Source organism: Vombatus ursinus, unplaced genomic scaffold (genome assembly GCF_900497805.2).
Source record: "Vombatus ursinus unplaced genomic scaffold, bare-nosed wombat genome assembly UNPS02014863.1, whole genome shotgun sequence".
In the NCBI taxonomy this organism is placed as follows: domain Eukaryota; kingdom Metazoa; phylum Chordata; class Mammalia; order Diprotodontia; family Vombatidae; genus Vombatus; species Vombatus ursinus.
Genome location: NW_020954641.1, coordinates 35,238,639 through 35,250,808, shown reverse-complemented (window position 1 = coordinate 35,250,808; position 12,170 = coordinate 35,238,639). Strand labels below are relative to the sequence as shown.

At 41.2% G+C, this 12,170-nt stretch overlaps 1 protein-coding gene across 5 annotated transcripts in view; it reads left to right on the top strand.

Moving 5' to 3' along the window:
- SH3RF2 (SH3 domain containing ring finger 2) overlaps nucleotides 1–12,170 on the top strand; it is a 166,071-nt gene that overhangs the window by 113,991 nt on the left and 39,910 nt on the right. The window lies entirely within an intron of this gene.

The following is a 12,170-nucleotide window of genomic DNA, read 5'->3' as shown; positions in this document are numbered from 1 at the left end:
GAACCTGTGGCCTTGAGGCTCGAGGCCAAGATTTGTTCTGTGAAGTTTAGATTCAGTCAAAGGGCCAAACTTGAGGACCTAGAGAGCTACCTGTGGTCTCAAATCCACAGGTTTCCCACCCCTGGATCAGCCTATTAAGGAGGACTCTGGCAAGAATCTTGCCAACAATAACTAATAAAAAGACCCTCCTGTGATTGTCACAAGACAATCTATTTTCTTTACCTTTATAGAGATGGACAGTGGAGGTGTCCTTGAACTCCTGGGGGATAACATAACCCAGGAAATTTCAGTCAGCTTTTGTGTGAGCAATGGACCGACCCCCCTCCACCTTGTAAATCTCAGATGGAATAGAATCAGCACCAGGTGCTTTGCCACATGAAAGGAACCTAATGGCATTCAAAACCTCTTCTTCAGTTGGAACTTTAGCTAGGGAGGAATTGTCTTCTATCTGAGGTAAATGGTTAATGGCTTCAGCATTGATTGATAACAGTCTGTTGAGAACCCTATGGAAGTATTTAAGCTCATCTCTCTAGGATCATGTCCTTATTGCTAATCATTGTGACTCCACCAGCACTGAGTAGGTGATATGCACCACAGGTCTTTGGCCCATAGCCTTCAGGGCATCGTAAAAGCACTTTGGATTGTTACTGTCAGCATAAAACTGAATTTCATCTGCTATCTTACTGAGCCAAGAATCCTGCATCTCTCTAAGCTTTGCTTGTACTTTACTTTTGATGGAATTAAATGCTGCCTTCTTAGAGATGGATGAACTATCCTGCTGGTAAAACCCTGTGGAGTTCTCATTTTTTGATTTAGCAGCTTCTGAATTTCTCCATCATGTTAGTCAAACCAGGCTTGATGTTTGTGAGTGTTCTGACCCAAATGAGCAAATGCAGTGCTGTACACCAAATCTCTGAAAGCTGCCCACTCCTTTTCTGCTCCACTGTTGGTAACCATGTGTGGGCTCAGCTTTCCCTCCAAGTTAGCAACAAACTGTTCCTGCTCAGGGAAGTGCTCTAATCTCTTGACATTAATTCATCTGGTGATGGTGATGAGAAAGTCATGAGATGCACAAGTCTTCAGAAGTAAGTGACCATGGCTGTTGCCATTCCCAGCTCCATTCCTCCCAAAGACTCCCTGCCATGTCTGGTAGGGAGCCTACCCTAGCATTGAAGTCACCCAGAATTATAAGCTTATCCTCTTTTGGCAAATTGATGATAAGGGTCGCCTGGTCATTTTTCTTTGACCTCAGCAGGTCCAAGCCACAGGTGAGGGTTAGGTGGATCAGGTGGACACCAAAGGTGGAAAGCAGCCCTGAAAGGGCTCAAAAGCCCTCACATCAGAGGTACTAGTCTTCCCTGACCACACCATTCACCCCATGGAAGAGGGTGTATCAACATTGTAATATCAACATTCTCTTTCTGTGCATCTTCCTTTGAATTTCAGCTCAGGAACTAAACCCTACCACCATACCACCTACTCATATCCCACTTTCCAAGGGGAATGGTATTTATGATGAAAACTTCAGAGATGGGTGTGAGCATGGCATTGTTGCATGATGACAGACTGCAAACTTGGGGGATGTCTTTGAATGAAAAACATGAGGGATAGGACCCCACTAATAGCAGGACAGAAAATACAGTTGCATAGCAAGCTAGAAGGGGTCCCACCTGTAGATATTTTCCTTCAGAACTACCAGTGACTTAATGTGACCTTGTAAGAAAGTACAAATATAAGTATTATCAGAGTCAGGTGCTTTTGCTCCATGTAGATTGCTATGACTTGAAGTGTGAGGGTTACAATAGAAACTCCCATGTACCCTGGCCATACAACATGCACTCACAATACCTGTCAACCTCTGCTTGGGTGCTGTTGAATGCCAGTCTACTTTGGATGCAACAGGCCCTTTATCTCTAAAATATACTGTGTTGAAAGTGGAAAGAAGAGAAAAAGAAATGGGTAGAGCTGACAGAAGTTGGCTTTGTTTCTATGGCTTCATAGTAACATACTACTATGCTGTTAGCAAGAAGCCAAAAGCAGTGCTGGGCAACAGAAGTGCTGCTATGAATGGGTGAATGACCCTACCCTTTAGAGGAAGCCACAGAATACAAAAAATAGCCCTGGCAAGGAACCTACTATCCTTGTACAAGCGCCCAATAGCCCACAGCTGAATCTTTTTTAGAAGGAAATTGAGCATGGAGTCAAAAAGCTGGATTTAGGGGGCAGCTAGGTGGCACAGCGGATAGAGCGCCAGCCCTGAAGTCGAGTTCAAATTCGGTCTCAGAACAAACACTTGACACTTACTAGCTGTGGGACCCTGGGCAAGTCACTTAACCCCAATTGCCTAAAAAAAAAAAAAAAAAAGCTGGCTTTAGAATGTCCCAAAGATGGAAGCCTCCATGTCCATTGGCCAACACAATCACATTCATTGCCAATCCTTTCCTCACACCTCTTCCTCTAGTCATTTACACAGTGGGGGGTTCTTAAACTTTTATGTGTCATAGACCCCTTTGACAATCTGGTGAAACCTGACTCTTTTTTGGAGTATTATTTTTAAATACGTAAAATAAAATGCATAGGATTACAAAGAAAACCATTTTATTGGAATACAATTATCAACATTAAAAAAAAAAAACTTCACGGGCCCAACAGTCAGAACCTTTGGGATTTTAGTCTCTCTCCCACTACCCCACCCTAGGAAGGTTCCGTCCTGCATGCTAGCTGAGGATTTGCTGAGGACCTAGATTGCGACTGTGCAGTCCAATAGTTGGTCATTTTTGTCCTAGCCCTCTAATCTAAAATCAAGAATAAAGCTATAGGCTAGAAAAATTCCAAGCTTTTCTTCAATTTTCAGGAATGAAAGATTTTCTTTTTGCTGTCCCTTTTTCCTTTCCGTATCCCCCCAAAAAAAGTACAAAAAGACAGACCATCCCTCAAAAGCTTGATGCTAAACACCTTCTAGGAAACTGCACCCCTATCTCTTAATTATTCATCCTTTTTTCCCTCTATTAGCAGACACACAGTGCACTAATATAGTAAATGTCCTAGGTGTCATATTTTCTTCTATAATTTTATTTTTTTTCTCAGCTATTTTAACACCAAAGTAAGAAGAAAGAGCAGAGAATGAGTTATCCCACAGCTGATGAACCTAGAATATATCTTTGCCCCAGACAGCTGCTATAGTTATCAGTGCCTAGAGTCTTGGAGGCTTAGAAAGAGCACCTGAAGATGTGTGAATAGTAGCTAACCCCACTATTTACTCTCATCAAACTCGATTTAATTAAATACAGTTCCACAGTGCTCACCTGCTCTTACCAAACCTTTGGAAGCTCAGAATTAGAGCTTTTGACCAATAATGCCCACTGTGGAAAAATCACACAGAAGAGGAAGGAAAATTTCTTCCACAAAATCGACAGCAGAGGGGTGCAGAATATCCAAAATACCTGCTAATAATAAGCAAAATGAAAAGAAGTCTTTACATCATTGCATTAGCTGTGTCCTTTAGCTCTTTTGATGGATGTTTTATGAGTTCTGCCTGAGAGGCCCCATCATGACAGTTCACAATGCCCCGCTTCATTCAGAAAGATAGATTAGTTCTCTTTCTCAGAGAATGTTTTTACTCTCGGGCAAACAAACATCACTTGTCTGCTCCCTGCTCATAAAGAACAAGTGGGGGCCAGGGAAGGGGCTAGCTTGAGGACTCTGCTGGCACTGAGATGGATGCTGATAAGAAGAGCGATCCATGTGGCAGCTCAGGGGTGATGACCTCATCTAGAAGTTACCTCTTCCACAGGAAAAAAGAAGAAGAGAGAGAATGAACTTTATTCGCTGCTTGTTGCTCTGTCTACTATCTACAGAGTTAGGGATAGCCGCAGTCATAGCAAGCAGTGTGAATATAATAGTAGTTTATGCAAAATTTATCTTCTTCCAAGCTGCTTCCTATAAACAGTCTCACTTATTACAGTAACAGTGAGTTCAGGAAAAGGAGATGTTAACGTCATGGAACCATGCAACAAATTCTGGACTAGAAGTCTGAATTCCTGGGTTCTAGCACCGGCTAGTGATTTGAGTCTTGCATTATTTGTCTGGAAAATGAATGTTCTGTATATTTTTTTTCTTTTTTTCTTTCCTTCCTTCCTTTCTTTTTCTTCCTCCCTTTCTTCCTTCTTTCCTCTTTTCTTCCATTCTTTCTTTTCCTTTCTTTCTTTCTTTCTGTCTTTCTTTCTTTCTTCCAACTGAACCTATTATTTCAAATCCTGCCTCAGACACTTAGTATCCATATGACCCTGGGCAAGTCCCTTAACCTATCTCACCATCAGTCTCCTCATCAGTAAAATGGGGTTAATGATAACACCTAATTTGCAGGATTGTTGTAAAGATCAAATGAGATAATATTGGTAAAGCATTATGTAATCTTTAAAGCACTATATAAATATCAACCATTACTATTATTCCACCACTGTAGGCAACTCCCAGTGAAGTACTTCTAGTTCTTCAGATTGGTACCTGTCTGCGTTATAATCCTAACAAGTTGCCTGGCGTGTGATTTGTCCATGTTCATATGGCTAAAGTGTGTTAGAATTGAGATTTGAATACAGGTCTTCCTGACTCAAGGCCAACTCTCCAAAACACCATGCCGCTTCTGTACTCTGGATATAGTAGGTACTTAATAAGTGTTTGCTGAATTGAAGTAAAGGGAATTTTGTAGTGGAGTATATCCTTGGATGGGGCTCCATGTTTCCACAATGCTTGAGATCAATGCTTTGATCAAATTCTCTGAACATCTCTCAGTTGGCTAGAATCTGTCCATAGACACCTCAGTCTTGTAGAATCTATCCATCTATCCATCTATCAAAGATCATCTATTATATGCCAAGGACTGTGTATTGGGTATCCAAAGACATTAATGAAACAATCCCTTCCTTTAAGTCCCGTGGGAGGAGACAACATGTACATACATAAGTACATATAAAATGTCCTTCAAAATTCATCTCAATTAGTTTATATTTGTTAAGAGCTACTATGTGCTAGCCCTGAGTATACAAAGATAAAAGAAATAGCATAAGGAAATACATCAAATATACAAAGAAAACATAAAGCAATTTGAGGAGGAGGGAGAGGCACTATCATCTTGGAAGCATCTGATTTTTTTAAGGAAATTAAGGATTCTAAAAGGCAAAAATGAAGAAGTTCATATCAGGCATGGCAGAATGATAGCCTGTGTCCAGAGGTGGTAGATGGGACAAGTAGGACAGTTTGACGAACAGGATGTGTGCAAGTGAATGACATATGTATGAAGTGGGAAAGGCAGTCTGGAGCCAGATTGCAAAGCACTTTTTGAGTAGAAGAGATATGGTTAGATCAAATCACCCTGGCAACTATGGTTTGGAAGATGGTTTGAAGAGGGGGGAAACTGAGGCAGGGAGCACAATTAGAAGTTTGTTGCAATATTGCAGGTGAAAGATGATGAGTCCCTGAAACAGAGAGACAGTTTTGTGAGTGAAAAGAAAAATATGTGAGAGATGTCAAGGATGTAGAATTGACAAGACTTGGCAACTCTTTGAATGTGGGAGATGACGGAGAAAAAAGTCTAAGATGACTCTGAGGTTGCAAACCTGGATGCCTGGAAATATTGGTGTTGCCATTAACAGAAATAAGGAAGTTAGGAATAGAGGTGGGTTTGAATAGAAAGATAATGAGTTCTACTTTGGATGTGTTGAATTTGACTTGTTTATGGGGTGTCTCGTTAGAAATGTCTGGTGGTCATTTGGTGATGTGGGGCTGAAATTAAGGAGAAAGACTAGGGATGGATAGATAGAGCTTGGAGTCATGTGCATAAGGATAATAATTTAATCCAAGAGAATTGACAGGATAATTGCTGACTCAGCAAAGGAGACTGAGATAGATTGACCAGACAAGGAAAACGAGGAGAAAGCAATGTCATGAAAACCTAGAGAGGTCGGAGAATGTAAGAGGAGAGGGTGATGACCAGTGTCAAATGCTACAGAGAGATCACAATGGACTTAGAAAAGGACCTCATATTTGGTAATTAAGAGATCATTGGTAACCTTGGAGAGAGAAGTTTCAGTTGAATAATGAAGTTGGAACCCTCATTGCAAGGACTTGAGAAGTAAGAGGAAAGGAGGTGTAGACAGCTTTTTTCTCCTAGAACTTTGGCTTTGAAAAGGAGAGATACAGTACAATTATTTGAGGGAGGATGGGGTCAAGTGAGAGTTTTTCTAAGGTTGGGGAGATCTAAGCATGTTTATAATGCAGCAGAGGAGCCATTAGATAGGGAGAAATTGAAAATTAGAGGAAGGAGATTGGGATGAGGGGCAAAACCTGTGGGAGGATCCTATAGGAAGAAATGAAATCAGAGGTAGACATAGAAGGGTTGGTCTTAGGGAAGGGAAGGACTGCCTTTCCATCTGAGACTGGAGTAAGTGAGGAGTGAATGCTAAATGATGTTGAGTGTTTTTAAGATTTAGAGAAGAAGAGTGGGAGCTCGAGGTGAATGGGCTGTCTTTTGTCAAAAAAGTTTGAGACAAGCTTCTCTACAGAGAGGAAATGGGGAAGAGGAAATGTGGAAGACTTGAAGAAAAAAGAAGAAGTTTGGAACATAAGCAATGCTGAGTATTGCAATCAACAGACTCTTCTCAGTAAGAGCCCAATTGGGCTCTTGTTATTGTTGCCCAGTTGTTCAGTCATGCCCTATTCTATGTGACCCTATAGACTTTGTCTATGGGCTTTTTTTGGCAAAGATTCTAGAGTGATTTGTCCTTTCCTTCTCCAGTGTGTCCACATTTTACAGATGAGGAACTTAGGCAAATAGAGGTTAAGTGACTTGCTCAGAGTCACACAGCTAGTAAGTGTCTGAGGCCGGATTTGAATTCAGATCTTCCTGATTCCAGGACCAGTGTTCTATCCATTGCACAAATCAGCTGCTGGCTGACATTAGATAACAAATTTATAGTCAACAAGGTTTCATGCTTTTCTCCAGCACTGTTCAGAGCAGAGGAGAAGGATGGTTGGTATATTCAAGGGTTATATTTTGGCAAGTCGTGAGCAGAGATAAGACAGGAAGGCAAAGGATTAAGAGTTGAGTGGAACTGATTAACAGCAAAATTGGGAAGGAAGAAAAGTGAAGTATTTGAACACCATTATAAGTACATGCTCGATGCATTGAGCAAACAAGAATATTCACGACAGAAACCGTATCGTTAAATCCATATCCCTCCATTACTGCCTTTTCATACACATTGTTGTTCAGTCATGCCCAATTCTTCGTGACCCAGTGGACCACAGCAAGTGCTGTCAATGGGGTTTTCTTAGCAAAGATACTGGAGTAGTTAGTCATTTCTTTCACCAGTGGATTAAGGCAAACAGAGGTTAAGTGACTTGCCTACAGTCACAGCTAGTTAGTGTCTGAGGCCAGATTTGAACTCAAGTCTTCCTGATTCCAGGCCCAGCTCTTTATCCACTCTACCAGCTGGCCGCCTCAATTCTTTTTTTTCAGTTGTGTCCATCATTGACCCCATTTTGAGTGTTTCCTTGGCAAAGAAAAAGTCTCCCTGACTGCAGACCTGGCACTTTATCCACTGAGCCACCTAGTTGCCCTTACATCCAAGTAGGGGGAGACAAATACATAAATGGGAGTGATCCAAGTCAAAAGGACCTACTTAGGTTTGTTAAGTATTACGAATGGTCAGTGGACCTGTAGGGGAACAATCAGATATACGCTTTTCCAGTAGCAATAGCAATATTGAGTTGATAATGGTTCCAGAACTAGAAAGGTTTGTGTTAAGGAGGAATTGAAAGAGAACAGGCAGCAAGATTGTTGGCCAGAAGATAGCGGCAAAGTCCATAAAGGCTTCACTAATCAGGAGAGCAGAGCCTCAGGACAGTTGTTTCATAGCTGACAGGGTTATTCCACTACAAGAATTTTACTTACCGTACAAATCAGAGGACTAGCAAATCCCTGATTTGCTTTGCACTCTCAAACCTCACCCCATCCTTAGAACTGCCTCTCTCCAAGCCTCTGCTCGTTGAAATTCTTCTCTTCTTCCAAGGCTCAGCTCAGCTACCTTCTATTCCTTGAAACCTTCTCTGAGTGAGACCCTCTTACACATAAAAGTGATCTCTCTTCCAATTTTCCCCTAGTGTTTTCTCTGTATATCTCCTTTACCATCTTATATCTACTTTGTGTCATACTCATGTATGTACATATCAGTCTCCCTATTAGATAGTGAACTCCTTACGGGCAGAGATTTTCCCCCCAAAATCTTTGTATTCCCAGTATCCAACACAGTGTTATTCACATAGTTAATAATTTTTTAATCAAAATAAATGAAAATTCTGTGATTTCTCTTTCAACCATTACAACAACATGTGAAATTAGGAAGAGGACACACTCTTAACTTAATTCACTTCTACAGGGGTATGTCATTCATTCAACAAGCATTTATTTATTACCCACTCTGTGCCAGTTATGATGCCAAGATGGGCTTACAAAGACAAAAATGAAGGAATCTCTGTTCCTCAAGGAGCTTACATTCTACTGGTGGGAAACAACACGTACATAAAAAAGTAAACACAAAATATATACGAAGTATTGTGGAGGGTGTGGAGGAGATGGTAAGATGGCTGCTATGGGGAGGGGAATTAGGAGAGGCCTCATGTATAAAAGAGGCAGCAGCTTGGTAGTGCTGGGTCTGGAGTCAGGAAGACCTGAGTTCAAATGTGACCTCAAATACTTCCTACCAGTGTGACTTGAAGCAGGTCATTTAACTTCTGTTTGCCTCAGTTTCCTCATCTGTAAAATGAATTGGAGAAGGAAATGGCAAACCTCTCCAATATCTCTGCCAAGAAAACCCCAAATGGGGTCACAAAAAGTAAGACAGGACTGAAACTACTGAACAGCAACACTTGAATGTAAGTACTTTGTGGGCAGGGACTGTCTTTGCTTTTGTGTTTTTATCTTCAGAGCCTAGTACATAGTAAGTGCTTAATAAATACCTTTTTTATTTATTGAAGGATAGGCCTCAAGCCAAATTGTAGAGTGTCTCAAAAGCAAGGCTGAGAAGTTTTATGTAGATCATAGAATATTAGGGCTAGAACAGACCTTACAGATCATCATCTAATCTAACTCCCTTTTATAGATGAAAATATTATAGATGAAATGAGAGCATAAAGGTTGAACAAGTGACTTAGGGCTATTAAGAGAGTTTGTAACAGAGCAAAGCTTAGAAATAAGGTCTGGGGCAGCTAGGTGGCTCAGTGAATAAAGCACTGGCCCTGGGGTCAGGAGGACCTGAGTTCAAATGCGGACTCAGACACATAACACTCACTAGCAGTGTGACTTTGGGCAAGTCACTTAACCCCATTGCCTAGCAAAGAAACAAAAAAGAAAGAAATAAGGCCTCCTAGATCCCAATCCAGTGTTTTTTACAAGCACACCAAAAACTTTTAAACAAAATGCTATAAAAGTCCAAGTTATTAGGAAATCTGGAATGCTCTACCTCCACATCTCCACCTCCTAGCTTCCCAGGCTTCCTTCAAGTACCAAAAAAATCAGAAGCCTTTTCCTAGCTGCTCTTAACTCTTGTACCTTCCCTCTGTTAATAATTTTATATCTACCCTGTGTATAGATTGGACATATTTGTTAGCTTGTTGTTTCCTTCATTTCGATTTTGAGCTCCTTGAGGGCAAGGATTGTCTTTTGCTTCTGTTTCTATAATCAGTGCTTAGTGTAATGCTGGCACATAGTATGTGTTTAATAAATACTTGTTCTTGGCACACAGTGGGTGTTTAATAAATGCTTGTTGATTGATTGAAACTCATACTAGATTACTTGTAAGAATAAGAACTGGGAGCCCTGGAACCAGGACTGACTTTTAGGGACAGGTCGGTCCAATCATCTTACCGATTACTAATAAAGGTTGGTTATCTCTAACTTCCCTAAGTAGTGGGAATAGACTTGCTTTCATCCAAAAGTCGAAGTTCTATCTTATTATTTATTTGTCTTTCTCTCCTAATTATATCTGCAGTTATTCTTCTCTGCCTCTTTCAGTCTATCTCTGTTCCTATGTGTCCTTTCTTCATCTGTCTATGTGCTTGTTTTCCTCTATTTCCTATCTCTGAATATCTTCACTGTCCCCCCCTCCCCTCTTCATCTTTCTGTCTATCTCTTGGTCTCTCTGTCTCTGTCTCTCTCTGTCTCTCTGTCTCTCTCTTTGTCTCTCTCTCTCTCTCTCTCCTTCTCTCACCCTCTTTCTTTCTCCTCTCCCCCCCAGGCTTTCTCTTTTTCTGTCTCTCTCTCCCTCATCTTCTCCCTTTTCCTCCTTTTCCTCTTTCTCCTCCTTCTTTCTTCTCCTCCTCCTTCTTCTTCTTCTTCTCGTTCTTCTTCTCCTTCTTCTTCTTCTTCTCCTTCTCCTCCTTCTCCTTCTCCTTTGCCTTCGCCTTCTCCTCCTCCTCCTCCTTTTCCTCCTTTTCTCTGTCTCTTTCTGTCTGTCTCTCTTTTTTTCTCCCTCTCTTTTCCCTTTCCCCTGCTACTTACCACCTCCTTCCCTCCCTCTCACACACAAAAACAGAGCCCCAAACTAGACATTTTTCCTTTCCTCCCAATGCTCGTTTGGTCACAAATGCACACTCTTATTCCCTCCTATGTTCCATGCAGGAGTTTAACCCCTACCCACAGACCACTACTTAAGCAGGCAGAAATGGCATAGGACAGGACAAACCACAGGATGAAATCTGCGTCTCTGTACTCCAGTGGTTCCCTCCTTGTTAGACGATTAGCAGTGTTTATAGATTGAAGGGATTTTCATCTCAAACCTAACATTTGAAAGTCATGACTGTTAAATGAAGTTTATCCTGTTTAATCACTTTTCCAGCAGTCTCCACCAACACCAGATTAGTCTTCCATTTAATAAGATGCTCCCTTGGCATCTCTCCCAAACTCAGAAGGGCCTTACCTTGCCTTGCTATGGGTAAGCAGAGAAGCTAGCAGCTTAGCCCAAAGCCACCTCCTTTTTTATATTTTATATTTATTTTGAGAAAACCGGTTTGACAATATTTGGTTGCAAACCTCAGAACAACTTTATGCAGTGGAAAAGGTGCCTAGATGAGAGAAGGTGGAGTGGTTTCTGGCTGGATAACTTGATACAAGATGAACGGAGTTGTTCCAAAATTCACACATGCATGCATGTGAATATACATATATGTGTGTATACACACACGTAATCATAGACATATAGACTTTTTCATACACAAAAACAGTATGCTATGTAATGAAGAATCACTGGGTTCAGGGTCAGAAGATGTGGTTACAGTTCTCAGTTTTACCTCTTCTTATCTGTATGACAAGTCACTTTACCTCTCTGAGCCTCAGTTTCCCCAGCTGTAAAATGAGAGGGTTAGAGAAGATGATTTCTAAAGTTGCTTCCAGCCCTAATCCTTTGAAACATTTGTTGAAATGCTCACAGAGACACACATACACATTGCACATAATATCCCAGGGACAGACAGCCCTACAATAATAAATAAGCACACTGTCAGATCAGTTATACCTGCATAACTAGGTATGATGGTCCTAAGCAGACACATGGAATAAGTATGAAGATTCAGACTACCAGAGGGCAGTTTGTCCAGGGCCCTATAGTGCAATCTGTACCTGCTAGACTTTTCCAGAGGTAAGCAAAGGAGTCAAAGCAGTCAAAACCCTTGGGAACTCTGCCTAGTGCCTGATTAAATGTCATAGGCAGCCTGCTTTGGGGGGGGGGGGCGGGAATGGCCTTCCCACCCTTCATACAAAGGAACAAACCCCAGCTGTATTTTTTGGCACTCTAACAGAAGTGTCTAATAGGCTGCCTGAGACACACTCTTGCTGAGGAGCCAAATTAAAATGTAATCAGGAAATATTTAACGAAATAAATGAAAGTACAACAGAAGGTAGATGATGTTAATATGTGGTTTTCCAAGTCAATATGTGACCTGCAGGGATCCTTTATGTATGGTTTAGTGGCCCCTGTTTCTCCTGGAATTTGACACCAGTGCTCTATAACAAAAATAAATTCAGTCATTTCTCAGTTATCTGCCTATGGATTATCTATTCTGAACTTTATACATACAACTGTTTATCAGCAAATTGTTTGCTACCTGTTGCTGGCCTC